This window comes from Bufo gargarizans, chromosome 10 (genome assembly GCF_014858855.1).
Source record: "Bufo gargarizans isolate SCDJY-AF-19 chromosome 10, ASM1485885v1, whole genome shotgun sequence".
Classification (NCBI taxonomy): Eukaryota; Metazoa; Chordata; class Amphibia; order Anura; family Bufonidae; genus Bufo; species Bufo gargarizans.
In genome coordinates this window covers 82,236,163-82,257,133 of record NC_058089.1, presented here as the reverse complement: position 1 = coordinate 82,257,133, position 20,971 = coordinate 82,236,163, and positions in this window count along the sequence as shown.

The window sequence follows — 20,971 nt, the reverse complement described above, 5'->3', positions numbered from 1 at the left end:
CTATGACTGATCTGGCCCTAGGGAGCATCAGTGTGAGGATTGCTATTGTAAGTAATTATTGCAGCCAAAGCCACTATCACTCCTATACGTCGCTCATCTAGGGCTTGCGGCACATGCAGTTACAAAAGTATTTAGATTCAGGTGTTGGTTTGAAAAATGTAGAATATTTTTAATGGGACAACCCTCTACTAAGCCCTACACCCTCAGTCATTCTTCAGCCAAAATGGAACTGATCAGCAAGAAATTATCCTGTGTTATCCTCTGCAGTACTTCTACAAGATTCCTTGTACCAAGAACTTACTCAAAATCTTACAGCCAAATAAACCGTATATAACTATTTATCTCCTGTTTTCTTGTATCAACTCCTAGTTTTAGTGATCCTCTAAAGGGGATTTCTGAGACTTTTATACTGATGACGTATCCTCAGTATCTGATCAGCGGGGGTCCAGCACTTGAAACACCTGACAATCAGCTGTTCAGGAAGACACCAGTGCTCACAGTAGTAAATGGGGCTGAGCTGCAATACCAAGTATAGCCACTGTACAATGTATGGCACTGTGCTTGGTGAGCTGAGAGAAGGCTGTGGCATTACTGTAAGCGCCGTTGCCTTCTCAAACAGTTGACTGGCCGGGGTCCCGGGAGCTGGATCCACACCAATTAGTTACCGATGTCCTACCCTCTGGATAGGTCATCAATATAAAAGTCTTGGAAATCCCCTTTAAGAGACATAAAACTTTAAATTAATTAGGTGCACTTCTTGCTAACTATCCTCTCTAATTCAAGTGATGTGAAGTACACCATAATTCATAAATGTAGGCCTGTGCACTTTGTATACAGGACTATTTTTTAATCTACAGGGAAGTGAAGTACAAAAACATAACCATAAAGAACTACACAAGATTAGTGGGTTTTATGTTGCTGTGTATATTGTCAAACAGTCAAAGACTTGTTCAGAAAATGTGCTTATGGGCAGGTTGACTTAACACGTAATGTGTATCAAGAACGTATACATAGGAGTTATGCCAAGTGAGTAGAAAAACCACGCATTCTACAAGGGTATCAAATTCAGAATAAGTGATGATTGCCTGGATTAATTGTGATGACTGTGAAAATAAGGAGTGTTACATAATAATAACAGAAAGAGAAAGGGGAGATCATATTGATTATTCACAAGAATCTTAGTGTTCCCTGACTGTTGTCTTGTAAAAATGGATAGCTTCATTGTACATTCTGTTATTATTTTCTCATCCCCATCTATAGAAAGGGCTGTTCTCTTCCACCAAAAATGCCCAAGAATAGGATCACTGGTCAGATTCTTGGATTAGGTATGCTGATCATCGAAAAAAGGGATGTGTGCATGGCCCCATTGAATTGTATGGAACAGTGCTACACAAGCAACACACTGATGAGAAATATTATTGTGAGTATGAGCCCTAACAGAAATAGCGTGATGTTTAACAGGTAGAAAATGCTCAAACCCATATGCAGTTCTGCACATATATACAGGGGAGCAAATCCTGTACTTGTGGCCCGTTGCTAATGGCGATCCCCAGCAAAAATGCATACCGTGGAGGATTCCTGCAGCGGACCACAAGTACCACAAGAGACATCCTACACAAGGTAGCGAATTTTGTGGATGTGATAAACAGTACAACAATCTAATAACAAGGACAGGTGCACTCTGCAGACTTACTAAGCCCTCAAACTGGTGTTAAAATTGAGAGATTAGCCAACATGGTCTACTATGAGGACATGTCTAAGCCCGAGCAACGCGCCAAGGTTTCTCAAGTAATCTCGGGTCCTAACACTCACCTACCTGAGCCGTATGGGCAATACCAGGGGCCAGTGGGCGAATTACAGGAGTGTGAGGACCGACTCGCAGACAACTCGCCAGTTAACTCCAGCATCTACTATGCTAGCAATGGGAGGAGAGAGGAGTCTGCAAGTCCCACTCAAGACTGGCTGGTATGGTCCAGGCCTCACAGGTGCACCTAAATGTAGCCTGTAGATGGAAAACAGGCACATTTAAATTGGGAGTTTATACACCTCCATATACAAGCAAACTAACAGAAATAGCGTGTTATGATTTTCAATTACTATGAAATTATTGCTTCGATTTCTACAGCTAAATTAGGCTAGGTTCACATCACCATTCCTTTCTCCGCTCTTCTGGGCTGTCAGAAGAACAGAATAAAAAACACATTTCCTTGATTTTGAGCAGCCATTATGTTTATTTTGCACCCATTTTAGTCATTTGTCTGTCTGAGATCAATTACTTTAGACGGAAGAAAAAATCCCCTCCAAAATAATGGATCTCAGACGAAAATAGCTAAAACGGATGGAAGATGAGCAGTTGAACGGATGCTTAAAATAAAGGATACATTTTTTTTTTGTTTTCTATTCTTCTGATGGAAAGCTGTAATAATGATCTTTCCTCTGTCTTGTGGGCAGTAGGTGGCAGCCTCATACAATGATGCTGTCTCCTGCTGGTATTGAGGTAGGACCTGGTCCAAAAGGACTTGCTAACTAACCAAGAGCGATCACTTAATTAGCTCTACAGTTTGGTTTACAAAAAATGGTATAATGGGGTTAATAATAAAGTCATTCTTGGCCATTGTTCAGCTGCATGATAGCAGTTAGTTTCACCCTAAGAGATTTGGTTTATGCTCCAGGCAAATACACATGATATACTGTCTTATGTCTAGTGCATGACCTAGGGTTTGTCTCTTTCATTTAGTTTAAATCCCTATGTCATGCGCTGCCCCCTAAGGAGCTGTTTTATGGCTTAGTATATACATTTTGCCCAAAGTGTTTATAATATGTGTATGTGTCTGATCGCTAGAGGTTTGACTGGAGCCCCGATTAGAATGGAGTGGTGGTTGCATTTGTGACCACCGCTCCATTCACTACAATGAGACTGCCGAGTACAACATTGGGCACATTACATAACATTAATGGAGCGCTCACTCCCTAAGTGCTTATCCTAACAGCCACAAAGCAATACTATCCTATTACAAGTCCCCTATAAGGGCACGTCCACATGGTCAGGTTTCCTGATGCAGTTCTGAAAGCCAAAACCATGACTGAATTCAAAATAGAGTAGATGTTGCATCTGCCCTTTATACTTTCTTTCCTTTATGATTCACTCTTGATTTGGGCTTTCAAAACTGCACCAAGAAACCTGACCTTGTGGCCGTTTTCAGTCTTCTACTTTTAAAGGGATTCTGTCACCTCCCCTAAGCCAAAAAACGATTTTAAAGCAGCCATGAAGCACAGCTTACCTGGATTAGGCTGTGCTCTTTTATCTTGAAATCCGTCCAGCAGTTACTGCAAAAAACGACTTTGATTGATATGTAAATGTGTCCTGAAGGTGCCCAGAGGGGCGTTTTGTTCATCTTAGAGAGCCCAGTACCGCCCCTCTTTCAGTGCCCAGCCCGCCTTCCTTGTACTGTCTAACCGCCGCCCCCAGCCTGCCACAGCCTCTCCTCCCTCTCCTCCCCCTCCCTCACGCCGAACGAACTCTCGCACAGGCGCAGTAACCACTGAGGGCTGCGCCTGTGCGATCAGCAGGAGACTGAGGGCGGCAGCTTCATCTTCGTCACTGGGCATGCGCTGAGCCCAGTGACGTCCGATGCTCGCTCTTCCCTCAGTCAGCAGGGAAGAGCGAGCATCGGACATCACTGGGCTCGGCGCATGCCCAGTGACGAAGATGAAGCTGCCGCCCTCAGTCTCCTGCTGATCGCACAGGCGCAGCCCTCAGTGGGTACTGCGCCTGTGCGAGAGTTCGTTCGGCGTGAGGGAGGGGGAGGAGAGGGAGGGGAGGCTGTGGCAGGCTGGAGGCGGTTAGACAGTGCAAGGAAGGCGGGCTGGGCACTGTAAGAGGGGCAGTACTGGGCTCTCTAAGATGAACAAAACGCCCCTCTGGGCACCTTCAGGACACATTTACATATCAATCAAAGTCGTTTTTTGCAGTAACTGCTGGACGGATTTCAAGATAAAAGAGCACAGCCTAATCCAGGTAAGCTGTGCTTCATGGCTGCTTTAAAATCGTTTTTTGGCTTAGGGGAGGTGACAGAATCCCTTTAAAAGCACTCGATCAAGAAAAGTTGAAATAGCCCGTATAAATTGGAGCTGGTAACGCAAAGTGAATGAAACAAACAAGTCCAAGAAGTAAGCGCATCTAGGGCTTAATTTCAAATGAACATGTCTTTACTGCCATCATGCAATGTCTCTGCCATGCTCATTAGTCAAAGTCAATCACAGCGGAAGGGGCACAGTACTCAGCTGAGCACTTTTGCCCTTTCATTTCAACAATCGGTGGGGGTCTCTGCACCAGGGGACCCCACCTATTAAAAAATGTCACTATGACATGTCAGTAGTTTTATGAAATTATAGTTACTCTTTAAAACCTCCTTAATTATCCCACATATAAGATGAAGAATTCAAATTCTGAAGAAAAAAAGAAAAGAAAAAAGTCTGCTAGGAAATTACATGCAGGCCAGATCTTCATGGAATAAGAATAGATAGAACAGGAGCTTTGGGTTAATTAGAATTTAAATGAATCATATTTCAGATAGAAATAAAGGAAAATATGCTACTTTTCTCAGAATAGTTTAAAAGCATGCTATTTTACACATTTGGGAACGGTTCTCCCAAGAGACAAGGGAGCTGAAATAGAAATATTAGCCATTAGTGAGTGACCTACTGTATTTGAGTTGTAAAGGGGTTACACACACACACACACTTGGCCTGTAAAGGGAAGCTTATGTACATACTTCCCGGCGCTGGGTCCCCTTTCGTTTTGCTCCTGGCTTGTGATGCTCCGCTGGGCTCCCTCGCTGAAAACATCTGGTTTGATGCCTCCTGCAGCCAATCATTGCCTGGGGAGTGACTGGATCCCGTTATGTCATAACAAATAGCCTCATGATGTAAGGGGAGCCGGTCGCCGCCACCATTATAGACTGCCAATGATTGGACAATGTCAGAGTATGTAGGGACACCCCCCCAACTAGTAACACCCAGGTGTCAACATATTCCTAGAGAAATAACAGAGGCGTTTTAAGAAAAGATACTTCAGAATTATTTCACAGGGAATACTATATCACACCTCTGGAGAGCTGACAAGTCTTCTTACAAGAGTTCCAAAAATAAAATAATATACACATACTCTGTATCGCTATGAAAGTAACAACCTGTACTATAAATATATAGTATCATGCCAGATGATCAGTGTATATAGTAAAATAAATATATAAATGAATAAAATAAGCAAAAACTGCAGCAGAATTTTTTTTTCAACGTTTCTGCCTAAATAAAGATGAATATAAATACAATACTAATGTATATATGCCAAACAGTGTTACCTACATAAAGTACAACTAGTCAACTAAGAATCAAAGCCTCATACAGCTCAGTTGAACAAAAAATAAAATGTTAGAGCCACTTGAATGCAAATAGAAAAAATAAAATGTTCTGGTCCTCAATCCCATAATTGGTCTAGTCATCACAGAGTTAACAAGCTTATTTTACCAGAGGAGTGGATGATCTACTGTAGGTTGCAATTGGTTTTGCGCTGGCTAGGCTAAGGTGCAAAGTATTAGGAATTTCCCCATTCCTCATCTATAACCACTAAAAGGAGATGTGGTCTTTCCTGGTTCGGATTCCCATGTTGTGGCCTTCGGAATAGTCATGATTGGTGGCAAGTGCACTGCAGTGAAGAACTTGTAGTCTTAGCCAGGGTTATGCTAATGGTATAGCCGTCACAAGCAACAAGCCAGAGGATGAGACTGAACTGTAGTCAGAAGACAGGCTGGGAACCAATGCCAGAAGAAACACCACAGAAACCAGGTGGAAAAAAAAACTAAGAATGAGACAGGAACAGGAACAATAGCCATGCAAGGATATACCGGACTTTGTCCTAAATGTTGCTGCTTGATGTAAATCAAATTTCTTCCAATAAATGGAAGAAAGGTTGTAGTGTAGTTTACTTAGATATTCTTCACGGACAATCAGACTTTATCAGCATTTTTTGATGCTGCTACTTATCAGGAACCTCTTTGGCTTTAGTAGCAGCATCCAGATTCTTGCAGACCTCCATCAAAATGTCTTAGACCTCCTAATCCTCAGGATAGACTAATTTAAGACCAGACAATCCCTTTAAAGGGCATCTGTCAACAGATTTGTACCTATGAAACTGGCTGACCTGTGGCATGTACGCTTGGCAGCAGACAGCATCTGTGATGGTCTCATTGCAACGCCCAGTCACCCTAGGGGTGTTGGGTGCAAGTGTTACTAGTTATGATGTGCCAAGTGGGGGTAGTAGTACTTACAGTTAAGTTGTCCCCTGGGTCGGCGTGCAGTGGGTGGGAAGACAGCACTAAATCCTCCAGGGCACTCTCTATTGCAGGGAACACCAGCCAGATGGAAGTTGAGATGCCCTTGATGGTATTTAAGGTGCTTTGGTGGCTGGGCCCCTGTGTTCGTGATGCCAGCACCGTAAGGTGCAAATGTTGAATGTAGTAGTAGTAAAAATGATGAGGAGTCCGTTGTAATCAAACAGTTGAACATTTACTGAATCAATTGTCTTCAGGTAGTCAGTAAAGATACAGTTCATTAGTATGGCATGAGTGATGACTCAGAAATAGGTTCAGTAGTATTCCAATTATCAGGTTTAGGCAATTGTCAGTTAGGGAGTTATTTTAATGCTTTAGCTTTACAGGCGAAGAATATTTAGATTTACTTTAAGTCCACTTTCCATAGCACTCAGGTACTAAATATACTGTTTTCTACTTATCTTCAGATATCGAATAAGGGTGTTTCTCCCTCGTGGCAGGCAAACTCTCTGCAACATTATTTGCAGGATGCTCTCCTGAAGTATACAGGTTCACTATATCCCGGGAAGGGTTCGAGTGAATAATGACAACTTGGCGCCTTGGTCAGGGGCGTACATAGAAATCACTGGGCCCCATAGCAAGAATCTGAATTGGGCCCCCTAACCCCGCCCCACAACCCACCCCCGGCCCATCCCACCTCCTGTCCTGGCTCCTCCCCTGTCACACCCCTACACGCCAATAAAGAAATGTATACATACGTTTGTTCTTATTCATGCTGACCCAAAAAATGAAGGGCACAGGTCAGTTTTCCGGCAAAGGGAATGCCGTAGGAACAAAGCCCTGTGGTATCTGAATCTATGAGACTCCTGTGGATATTCCATAAAAGTTTTATCTGCAGTCCTTTGTAACACTACCAATAACACAGTGATAACTCTCTGAGTACAGATCATGTAGTATATGTCACCTGCATTCCTATGTAACACCACAGATAACACAGTGATAACTCTCCGAGTACAGATAATGTAGTAGATGGTGCCTGCAGTCCTAGGTACCATGCGCAGTACTGGAGACCATATCTCCAGAAGGATATTGATACTTTGGAGAGAGTTCAGAGAAGAGCTACTAAACTGGTACATGGATTGCAGGATAAAACTTACCAGGAAAGATTAAAGGACCTTAACATGTATAGCTTGGAAGAAAGACGAGACAGAGGGGATATGATAGAAACTTTTAAATACATAAAGGGAATCAACAAGGTAAAAGAGGAGAGAATATTTAAAAGAAGAAAAACAGCTACAAGAGGACGTAGTTTTAAATTAGAGGGGCAAAGGTTTAAAAGTAATATAAGGAAGTATTACTTTACTGAGAGAGTAGTGGATGCATGGAATAGCCTTCCTGCAGAAGTGGTAGCTGCAAATACAGTGGAGTTTAAGTATGCATGGGATAGGCATAAGGCCATCCTTCATATAAGATAGGGCCAGGGGCTATCCATAGTATTCAGTATGATGGGCAGACTAGATGGGCCAAATGGTTCTTATCTGCCGACACATTCTATGTTTCTATGTAACACCACAGATAACACAGTGATCACTCTCTGAGTACAGATAATGTAGTAGATTTCACGTGCAGTCCTACGTAGCACCACAAACACCACAGTGATGGCTCTCTGATTACCGAAAATGTAGTAGTGTTACCTGCAGTCCTATGTAAAACCACAGATAACACTAGTGCGGATAATGTGGTAGTGTTACCTGCAGTCCTATGTAAAACCACAGATAACACTAGTGCTGATAATGTGGAAGTGTTACCTGCAGTTCTATGTAAAACCACAGATAACACTAGTGTAGAGCATGTGGTAGTGTTACCTACGTCCTTAGTGTGCCTCCCTGTGTCTCTCCCACGGACTCCATGCTGCTGGTGCTGCCTCCTCTTCCATCTTATTCTTCTTTCCCCGCACAGAACGTCCTGGTGCAGCTGTGTCAAGATGGAGACACATACATACAATAAATATGATCACCAACATTATATATATATATATATATATATATATATATACATACATACACACACAGGCATACATAGATACATATATAGACATAAATGCATACATAGAAAAAAAAATATATATATATATATATATAAAAAATATATATATATAGACACATATTTACACATACATTTATACTTATACATAGACAAACTATATACTGTATATACATATATATATATATATATATATCCATATACACACACATGCATGCACAGATAAATATAGACATATATACACACATACATATAGACACACACACACATATATACAGTACAGACCAAAAGTTTGGACACACCTTCTCATTCAAAGAGTTTTCTTTATTTTCATGACTATGAAAATTGTAGATTCACACTGAAGGCATCAAAACTATGAATTAACACATGTGGAATTATATACATAACAAAAAAGTGTGAAACAACTGAAAATATGTTATAGTCTAGGTTCTTCAAAGTAGCCACCTTTTGCTTTGATTACTGCTTTGCACACTCTTGGCATTCTCTTGATGAGCTTCAAGAGGTAGTCACCTGAAATGGTTTTCACTTCACAGGTGTGCCCTGTCAGGTTTAATAAGTGGGATTTCTTGCCTTATAAATGGGGTTGGGACCATCAGTTGCGTTGTGGAGAAGTCAGGTGGATAGACAGCTGATAGTCCTACTGAATAGACTGTTAGAATTTGTATTATGGCAAGAAAAAAGCAGCTAAATAAAGAAAAACGAGTGGCCATCATTACTTTAAGAAATTAAGGTCAGTCAGTCCGAAAAATTGGGAAAACTTTGAAAGTGTTCCCAAGTGCAGTCACAAAAACCATCAAGTGCTACAAAGAAACTGGCTCATATGCGGACTGCCCCAGGAAAGGAAGACCAAGAGTCACCTCTGCTGCGGAGGATAAGTTCATCTGAGTCACCAGCCTCAGAAATCGCAGGTTAACAGCAGCTCAGATTAGAGACCAGGTCAATGCCACAGAGAGTTCTAGCAGCAGACACATCTCTAGAACAACTGTTAAGAGGAGACCGTGTGAATCATGGTAGAATATCTGCTAGGAAACCACTGCTAAGAACAGGCAATAAGCAGAAGAGACTTGTTTGGGCTAAAGAACACAAGGAATGGACATTAGACCAGTGGAAACGTGCTTTGGTCTGATGAGTCCAAATTTGAGATCTTTGGTTCCAACCACCGTGTCTTTGTGCGACGCAGAAAAGGTGAACGGATGGACTCTAAATGCCTGGTTCCCACCGTGAAGCATGGAGGAGGAGGTGTGATGGTGTGGGGGTGTTTTGCTAGTCACACAGTTGGGGATTTATTCAAAATTGAAGGCAAACTGAACCAGCATGGCTACCACAGCATCTTGCAGCGGCATGCTATGCCATCCGGTTTGCGTTTAGTTGGACCATCATTTATTTTTCAACAGGACAATAACCCCAAACACACCTCCAGGCTGTGTAAGGGCTATTTGACCATGAAGGAGAGTGATGGGGTGCTGCGCCAGATGACCTGGCCTCCACAGTCACCAGACCTGAACCCAATCAAGATGGTTTGGAGTGAGCTGGACCGCAGAGTGAAGGCAAAGGGGCCAACAAGTGCTAAGCATCTCTGGGAACTCCTTCAAGACTGTTGCAAGACCATTTCAGATGACTACCTCTTGAAGCTCATCAAGAGAATGCCAAGAGTGTGCAAAGCAGTAATCAAAGCAAAAGGTGGCTACTTTGAAGAACCTAGAATATGACATATTTTCAGTTGTTTCATACTTTTTTGTTATGTATATAATTCCACATGTGTTACTTCATAGTTTTGATGCCTTCAGTGTGAATCTACAATTTTCATAGTCATAAAAATAAAGAAAACTCTTTGAATGAGAAGGTGTGTCCAAACTTTTGGTCTGTACTGTATATATATATATATATATATATCATATAAACACATGCATGCATAGATAAATATGGACACATATACACACATGCATACCTAGATATATATATATATATATAGATACATATATACATACATAGATATATATATATATATATACACACACATAACAAACACAGATTGGTCACTTACCTTTCTACTTGGGGGCTGCAGGAGAGGAGCAGTCAGGAGGCACAGAGAAGGAGGGGGAGCATAGCTGATAGCATGCAGAGAGGTTTTTTCTTCCTGACCTCTGCTCTGCATGCTTCCTTCTAAGCGCAGACCTGGCAGAATCAATCAGCGTCAGCAGGCACGTGTGTAGAGCCCGCTCCTCATTGACTCAGTGTGCCTACTGACGTGTAATGCTGCTGCCCTGCGGTCCTCCTGAGCCTGCACTCTTGACAGAAGTAAATAAACAGGGGGGTGGGAGCCCGGGCCACCTCAATGCCAGCCCATTCATTCATAGTATGAATAGTTGTGCAGAGTAGACGTAGGGGGCGAGCCTTCTATGTGCTCCGGGCCCCCCTGTGCCGCGAGCCCCATAGCAATGGCGTACCCTGCCTATATTGGCAGCGTCCCACTAGCTTATGTGGGAACTGCAAAAGCTTTTTGTTGTCTTCTGTAATTTCATACTGTATTGTGCTATCATGTGACATCCCTTTTTACCAGGCTGTATTAAGAATGCTATTATTTTCCCTTATAGCCATGTTATAAGGGAAAATAATAATGATTGGGTCTCCATCCCGATCGTCTCCTAGCAACCGTGCGTGAAAATCGCACAGCTTCCGCACTTGCTTGCGGATATTCACTTCTATGGGGCCTGCGTTGCGTGAAAAACGCAGACTATAGAACATGCTGCGATTTTCATGCAACGCAAGTGATGTGTGAAAACCAATGCTCATGTGCACAGCCCCTTAGAAATGAATGGGTCCGGATTCAGTGCGGGTGCAATGCGTTCACCTCACGCATTGCACCCACGCGGAAATCTCGCCCGTGTGAAAGGGGCCTAAGGGTTCTGTTGTATCACTTGTGTAGAAGATCAAGACTGGAACTACCTCAATTGAGACTGAAGCAAGGCAAGGAGCTGAGTATCAGTGAGTACCTAACTACCCTAGCCTGACACATTACTACCAGTACAGCCTGTTAATGGGATTCATCACATCCAACTTGTTATCAAGAACCTGGTTATAGTAAAGCTTACAGTTGGATTTAAACCTGCCTCATTCTTCTAACTTCATACCACTACCACTCTCAACATTTTGCACCATCAAGGTGCTGGCGTCACGACAATACCTAAGTCAGGGGCCCAGCCGCACAAGCACTCAGCACCCATTCACCATCAAGGGCACCTCAATCACCACCTGGCTGGTGTTCCCTGTAACTGAGTGTGCCCCGGAGAATCCAGTGCTGTTCTCCCCTTCTCTGCACTGCTGGCCTAGGGAGGCGTCTGCTAAACCGTGAGTAACAGATGAACTGTATGTACATTCCGGCCCACCGTGAACCTCGCGTGTTCTATCCCTGCAGACTGGCATGTTGCTTATTGGCGGTACGCCACTGGCCTTGGTCATCCGGCTGTGTCCAGGAACTTGGAAAGTTACTCTTGGTCACTTGTGCTTGTGAAGTCCATAGGCCAGACTCAGCTCTAACCTTCACTAGGCTTGCTTTATATTTAGACATAGACTTACTGTCCAGTGCTAAGCTGCTGTAACTACTCTTAGTTTGTCCTCTCCAGGATTGATCAGGTCCCAGAGGAAAGAAATTGCAGCTATATAGTGGATAAGAACTGTTTCTCTCCTCCATACACTTGCTTTCCTCTCTCACTACAATACAGTACACTTCCCTGCTCTAGACACACTCCAAGCTATATAAATGAGTGGCGCCAGCACCACCTAGGGGCAAATGGGTGCAATGACAATGCCAGCCTGATAATAGCAAATACCACACATTGCAAATACACAGATATTTGAAGTGTCCCTTTTCACACACATGAGTGGGACGCTGCACCATGCTCATATGTGCCTGCATTGCTGAGAAAAATGATGTTTGATTATATACAAATGAGCCTCTAGGAGAAACAGGGGCGTTACCATTACTCCTAGAGGCTCTGCTCTCTCTGCAATTGCTGCTCTCTCTCCACTTTGATTAATAGGGCCAGGCGTTATGAAGCTTACATTGCCTGGTTCTGTCAATCTAAGTGCAGAATGCATGGCAGGTGCAGGGAGAGCAGAGCCTCTAAGTGTAACACAACAACCCTGTTGCTCTTAGAGGCTCATTTGCATATATGAAAAAAAAAAAATTCTCTGCAATGCGGGCACATATAAACATTTAACATGCAAAGCGTACATGCAAAAGTTCAGCCAGTTTCATAGGTACAAAACTGCTGACAGATGCCCTTTAAACTTAGGTGACTATAGGGTTAAAAATGCAATATGAATGGGGAAATTTATTTCCATGTGATGTTTTAGTGATTTCAGTGTAAGGCCTCATGCACACGGCCGTTGGGCGGCCGTGGCCGTATTGCGGCCCGCAAACGGCGGGTCGGCCGTGTGCACCCCGCATCACGGATGCAGACCCATTCACTTGAATGGGTCCGCAATTCTGGAGATGCGGAATGGAGTCATGGAACGGAACACCGGAAGCACTACGGAGTGCTTCTGTGGTGTTTCTTTCTGTTGTTTCGCACCGCAAAAAAATATGACGTCATATTTTTTCGCGGTGCGGACATACCACGGGCCCATTCAAGTTGAATGGGTCCAGCCCGCTGCACGGAGGTTGCCCGTGCATTGGGGACCGCAATGCACGAAACGGCCGTGTGCATGAGGCCTAAAAAAGAACTACAGTTGAGAAATTTACATTTTCCTATTGGTAAAACTGATGAGACAGACGACAACTTTAGCTGATTGTCATGTGCTACAACAGAATGGATGACACAGCTGTAGCTTATTTTAACAAATAGACTTTTTGAATTTAATTAATAGTTGTTTACTTGAAGTAATATTGAAGATGCTGATAGAGCTGCAATAGGCTCCCATGCCACAGGCCTACATTTCATATTAGTTAATGTCAGGTATTTACTTGCAGCACCATCTGGTCATATTTTTCATTCGATAATAGAAGCTGAACAAGTAGCTATCCTCAGCTGGCACTGGGAGGGTTTGGACACACTGTTCCCTTTCTTAGGATAACATGAATGCAGGTAGGGAGAAACAAAGGGTTGATAAGCTAATTGCTATGTGCTCTGTTTTTCAAACCTTAAAACAACAATTGGATGAAACCTAAACCCTTTTCACATTTCATCCAGTAGGTAAATATAGGATTACTAAATGAATAATCCTGGAACTCTCCCTGCACTTCAATCATTGTAAAGAACGTTCTAATCGACTTACATAATGGAAAGAATTTAACATGAGGGTAATATTTGAAGTCAGTTTTGCTAGAAGGCGGCATTCAAGATAATATAAATCTTGGACATGTCCTGCAATGGCGATGATCGAGAACCAAAGTATAGCAAACACATTGCTATATTCGTGTGCTCGGCAAAGCAACCGAGTATAATGGAAGTCTCAATGGGAGACCACCAGGCACCCCCTGCTCGGAAGAGAAGTGTCTGGTTCATAATAAAAGGTTAGAAATTGATGGATACCCCATCAAAATGGTTTAGCAACAGCATTAAGAGGATAGCTGGATGCATCTTAGACTCCTATTAAGTACGACATGCAATAGACAACCACACAAAGGCTATATGCCAAAAGCCAGGTATGTGCCCAATCGATCCACGAGACAGATAACAGCCAGCATACCTTACAATGGCAGCCTTGGCACTATGAGATATTCCAAACAACTCTCTCTGTAGTATTTGCAATATACTTGAATGATCTCTTTATTTTTTTACTTTTCCTAGTAAAATAGGCACCTGAGGTTCAAGTTTCTGGAAATATATTTGCGGTGCAACTAGTATTGAACAGATTTAGTGCACACGCAAATGTAAATCAAAAATATATCTTTTAATCTTCCATGAGGTATTTATACATGATTTTCCATTGTCTCAGCAAAAAAAAAAGAAAATAAAGATAACTCATAATCTCAAGAATTGTTTCGCAGATGGATGATGATGACAATGTTTTGGTCATGGCGACCTTTTTCAAGTCTCATCAATGGGTAATCCTTAGGGGGAATAAATGCCAAGACCAGGTTTAAAGTGAACCTGTTACCGGGATTTTGGGTATAGAGCTGAGTACATGGGTTGCTAGATGGCCGCTAGCACATCCACAATACCCAGTCCCTATAGCTCTGTGTGCTTTTATTGTGTAAAAAAACAAAACGATTTGATAGATATGCAAATTAACATAAAAGTCATATCTTACTTGTGTGACCAGAGAAGAGTCATATTTTCAAGCCTTGACTCATCTCAGGTTAAAAAAGGACATTTCACTACAATAAAAATCTAAACCAAGCATAAAGACATGGAGAGCGGCACCCAGGGATCTCCCTGCACTTACTATTATCCCTGGGCGCCACTCCGTTCTCCCGGTATAGGCTCCGGTATCTTCATATGTTCGGCTCAACTGGGTGGAGCCTGCCGGCGTCTCCTTCTCCCAGGCTGTAGCGCTGGCCAATCACAGCGCTCAGCTCATAGCCTGCTGTACAGGCTGGAGCATACATTGCTACTCCTGCCTGTACCAGTTCTGCTATTCTGAAGCTTAACATAGATGTGTCTGGAACCTCTGAGGTGTTTGACCCGTCATCTCTGCTAGCTGCCTGGTGATATCCTTAGTACTTGAAGCTTTAGTAGAGTGGGCACAGGCAGGAGCATGATGTAATATGGAACTCCTGCCTTGCACTTGCTCTGCTGATATCCTGTACCTGCCTCTGCCCGCTCTGCTAAAGTTTCAAATGCTAAGGATTTCACCAAGGAGCTAGCGGAGATGAAGAGTCAGACACCTCAGAGGTTCCAGACTCATCTATTCCAGGCTTGAGAAGAACAGTGTTGGTTTCAACGTATGCTCCGGCCTCTATAGTGCTCAGTGTGGCCGCAGGGGAATCCAAAAACCAGTACACAGTGGGGTATGGGTGTACAGATTGCAAAATAGGAGAAAAAAATAAAGTATATTACATATACGCTTTTTATCACATGTACAAGAGTACTGAGAATTTTTCAGTAAGGCCTCTTTCACACGACCGTATGGCCTTTTCAGTGTTTTGCGGTCCGTTTTTTCACGGATCCGTTGTTCCGTTTTTTGTTTCCATTGTATTTACATTTCTGTTCTGTTTTTCCATATGGCATATACAGTATACAGTAATTAGATAGAAAAAAATTGGACTGGGCATAACATTTTCAATAGATGGTTCTGCAAAAACGGAATGATACGGAAGACATACAGATGCATTTCCGTATGTGTTCCTTTTTTTTGTGGAACCATTGAAATAAATTGTTCTGTATACGAACCGTATACGGAACGCAAAAAACGGCCCATAAACGTTAAAAAAAAAAACGGTTGTGTGAAAGAGGCCTAAATCATATGTTGTCACATTCACGAGGATGCAAAAAATTTAATCCAGAAATCCCACATTGTGAATGTGAACAGCTCTGCAACTGCAGGGTGGAACGTGAGTGAACTCAACGCACAGAGAAAAGTTCTGTAACAACAAGAAGTTTGTATTATTATTATTTATTATTAAAGCGCCATTCATTCCATAGCGCTGTACATATGAGAAGAGGTATACATACATAATACAGATAATTGCACTAAGCATGACCAAGACGAGTTACAAACTGGTACAGAAGGAGAGAGGGCCCTGCCCTTGAGGGCTTACGATCAACATGGTATAGGAGAAGGACACAGTAGGTGCGGGTGAAGTTGGTCATGGCGGTATAGAGGCAGCAGGGTCACTGGTTGTAGGCTTGTCTAAAGAGAGGGGTTTTCAGGTTTCTTTTGAAGGATTCCACTGTAGGTGAGAGTCTGATATATTGGGGTAGCGAGTTCCAGAGGTGGGGGATGCGCAGGAGAAATCTTGGAGGCGATTGTGGGAAGAGGTGATAAGAGGAGAGGAGAGAAGGAGGTCTTGTGAGGATCGGAGAGTGCGTGTTGGGATGTATCGGGAAAGTAGCTCAGAGATGTAGGGAGGGGACAGGTTATGGACGGCCTTGTATGTGTTTGTTAGTACTTTGAACTGAATTCGCTGGGCAATGGGGAGCCAGTGAAGGGATTGGCAGAGGGGACAGGCAGAGGAGTAACAAGGTGAGAGTTGAATTAGTCTGGCAGCAGAGTTGAGGATAGATTGGAGGAGTGAGAGAGTGCTAGATGGAAGGCCACAAAGGAGAGTGTTGCAGTAGTCTAGGCAGGGGATGATGAGGGCATGTACAAGCATTTTCGCAGATTTAAAGTTAAGGAAAGCGCGGATGCGGGAGATGTTTTTGAGTTGGAGGCAGCAGGTGGTGGAAAGGGCTTGGATGTGCAGTCGGAAGGATAGTGTGCAGCCATTGATCGTGATAGATAGGTCTGTTGGGGGGTTAAGCAAGATGGGGGAAAGATGATGAATTCTGTTTTATCCATGTTAAGTTTTAGAAAGCAAAAGGCAAAGACGGATGATATAGAAGATAGACATTGTGGGATTCTTAATAGTAAGGTGGTGATGTCTGGACCAGAGAGGTAGATTTGTGTGTCGTCAGCATAAGAGTGATACTGAAAGCCATTGGACTCTATGAGCTGTCCCAGGCCAAAAGTGTAGATAGAGAAGAGCAGGGGTCCTAGGACAGAGCCTTGCAGGACACCAACATAGAGGGAATGAGACAAGGAGGTGGTGTGAGAGTGGGAGACGCTAAACGTCCAGTCTGTGAGATATGATGTGATCCAGGAGAGGGCCAGGTCAGTGATGCCAAAAGATGAGAGAGTTTGCAACAGAAGGGAGTGGTCAACAGTGTCGAAGACAGAGCACAGGTCAAGGAGAAGGAGGACAGAGTATTGTTTCTTGGTTTTGGCTGTTAGTAGGTTATTGGTGACTTTGGTAAGGGCAGTCTTTGTCGAGTGGTGGGGTCGGAAGCCAGATTGTAGGCAGTCAAAGAGGGAGCAGGAGGAGAGGTGAGAGGACAGTTCTGAATGGACATGTTGTTCAAGTAGCTTTGAGGCATATATTGTATATTTTTGAATGCATGAAATACGTGGATGACATTGATGTACAGTATAATACAACAGAGCTAACATACCTCACCCTGACATACACATACCAGTTGTTTAATGAATTTCTATACTTGCTCTGCTGCGAATGGTTTAAGATTAACCTTTTAGTGACTAGGCATATTTTAGCAGTTTGTGCTATTCATTGTTATTTATTTGTAAGGCTGTTTTTATATTTTTTTAAGTTAGTAAATAAGAACAGTGACCTACATTTACTATGGTAATTGCGCCACTTTCTTGGCATTGTTTGCGGCAAAATTCTGGTGCACTCAATTTTAGGCACATTTATGATTTAGATGCTTGACATATTGTTTAATAGATCTAGATACTTAAAAAAATATCTGTTATAGACTCTTGCCCTGACTTCATCAGCCTTCTGCGCATGAGCTGGAACTAAAAACAAAAGTCCACATGCAGGATTTTAAACAAGCTCAGGATCATATACCCTGTCCTCGGGGGTGGATGTAGCAAAATTGTGCAAGATTCGGCCAGTCCAGCTTGACTTCTTTCCCAAGTGTCTTTTCTTCCTCCTTGACTCCAAAAAGCTAACTAGGCTACTTTCACACTAGCGTTTTTTGATGATCCGTCATGGAAAAACACTTCCGTTACAATAATATAACTGCATGCATCCGTCATGAACGGATCCGGTTGTATTATGTCTTCTATAGCCATGACGGATCAGTCATGAACATTATTGAAAGTCAATGGATGACCCATCCATTTTCTATTGTGCCAGATTGTGTCAGAGAAAACTGATCCGTCCCCATTGACTTACATTGTGTGTCCGGACGGATCCGTTTGGCTCCGCTTCCTCAGGCAGACAGTAAAATGCTGCAAGCAGCGTTTTGGTGTCCGCCTCCAGAGCGGAATGGAGACTGAACGGAGGCAAACTGATGCATTCTGAGCGGATCCTTTTCCATTCAGAATGCATTAGGGCAAAACTGGACCGTTTGTGAGAGCCCTGAACGGATCTCACAAACGGAAAGCCAAAACGCCAGTGTGAAAGCAGCCTTTTAATGAAATCCTGCATCTCCTTTGGTTAATAAGGACACACATACAAATATAAACATACACAGGTCCTTCTGAAAAAAATTGCATATTGTGATAAAGTTCATTATTTTCTGTAATGTACTGATAAACATTAGACTTTCATATATTTTAGATTCATTACACACCAACTGAAGTAGTTCAAGCCTTTTATTGTTTTAATATTGATGATTTTGGCATACAGCTCATGAAAACCCCAAATTCCTATCTAAAAAAATTAGCATATTTCATCCGACCAATAAAAGAAAAGTGTTTTTAATACAAAAAAAGTCAACCTTCAAATAATTATGTTCAGTTATGCACTCAATACTTGGTCGGGAATCCTTTTGCAGAAATGACTGCTTCAATGCGGCGTGGCATGGAGGCAATCAGCCTGTGGCACTGCTGAGGTGTTATGGAGGCCCAGGATGCTTCGATAGCGGCCTTAAGCTCATCCAGAGTGTTGGGTCTTGCGTCTCTCAACTTTCTCTTCCCAATATCCCACAGATTCTCTATGGGGTTCAGGTCAGGAGAGTTGGCAGGCCAATTGAGCACAGTAATACCATGGTCAGTAAACCATTTACCAGTGGTTTTGGCACTGTGAGCAGGTAACAGGTCGTGCTGAAAAATGAAATCTTCATCTCCATAAAGCTTTTCAGCAGATGAAAGCATGAAGTGCTCCAAAATCTCCTGATAGCTAGCTGCATTGACCCTGCCCTTGATAAAACACAGTGGACCAACACCAGCAGCTGACATGGCACTCCAGACCATCACTGACTGTGGGTACTTGACACTGGACTTCAGGCATTTTGGCATTTCCCTCTCCCCAGTCTTCCTCCAGACTCTGGCACCTTGATTTCCGAATGACATGCAACAGTCCAGTGCTGCTTCTCTGTAGCCCAGGTCAGGCGCTTCTGCCGCTGTTTCTGGTTAAAAAGTGGCTTGACCTGGGGAATGCGGCACCTGTAGCCCATTTCCTGCACACGCCTGTACACGGTGGCTCTGGATGTTTCTACTCCAGACTCAGTCCACTGCTTCCGCAGGTCCCCCAAGGTCTGGAATCGGTCCTTCTCCACAATCTTCCTCAGGGTCCGGTCACCTCTTCTCGTTGTGCAGCGTTTTCTGCCACACTTTTTCCTTCCCACAGACTTCCCACTGAGGTGCCTTGATACAGCACTCTGGGAACAGCCTATTCGTTCAGAAATTTCTTTGTGTCTTACCCTCTTGCTTGAGGGTGTCAATGATGGCCTTCTGGACAGCAGTCAGGTCGGCAGTCTTACCCATGATTGCGGTTTTGAGTAATGAACCAGGCTGGGAGTTTTTAAAAGCCTCAGGAATCTTTTGCAGGTGTTTAGAGTTAATTAGTTGATTTAGATAAAGCATAACTATACACACCCAGTCCCCTTAATGCCTCCACATAGTAATTATTCCCCCCTTGTGCCAGTACATAGTAGTTATGTCCAGATATGTGCCCCCTCACAGTAGTAATGGTAAGATATGTGCCCCCTCACAGTAGTAATGGCCAGATATGTGCCCCCTCACAGTAGTAATGGCCAGATATGTGCCCCCTCACAGTAGTAATGGCCAGATATGTGCCCCCTCACAGTAGCTATGCCCAGATATGTGCCCCCTCACAGTAGCTATGCCCAGATATGTGCCTCCTTCACAGGAAGTTAAAAAAAGATACTCGCCTAGTTCCTCATGATCACAGTTCAGCCGCTGGCGCTCCACAGCAGTAGCAGGATGTAGTGTCACACATTGCTCTGCTGGTCTGTGTAGGAGCACAGCAGATTCCGGGCCGCACCGCTCCTCCTCATACACAGAGCAGCAGTGTGATGTGTGACACTACATCCCGCTACTGCTGTGGAGCCAGGGTCATATTTAGATTTGATGCTGCCCTAAGCACTTTAGTGCCAGCTTTCTCCCCCCAATGAAGTCCATAGCTGATGGTAAAATGTTCCCTAGGCCATCAGCTATCAGGACTCCCTCATACACTTGGAGAATTAAAGGACTGATCTGTTACGTGTGCTCTTGGCAGCTGAAGGCATCTGTGTTGGTCCCATGTTCTTATGTGCCCGCATTGCTGAGAAAAATGTTTTATTATATGCAAACAGGGGCGTTACTATTACACCTAGAGGCTCCGCTCTCTCTGCAACTGCTGTGCCCTTTGCACTTTAACATGGCCCGGTGGGATATTTTCACTGCCAGGCCCTGTCAGAGTAGACAGGGAGCAGCAGTTGCAGAGACAGCAGAGCCTCTAGGTGTAATGGTAATGCCCCCATTGCTAATAGAGGATCATTTGCATATATTCAAATATTTTTTTTTTTTCTCAATAATGCGGGCATATATGAACATGGGCCCAACACAGACCGGCACTGATGGGTGGCTTTAGAGCTGCCCTAGCCATTTTACAGGTTAAGGCAGCGTTAAAGCATGTCCATTAGTGCTAGGACATCAAAGGGCTCACTGCCAGGCGGAAGCCA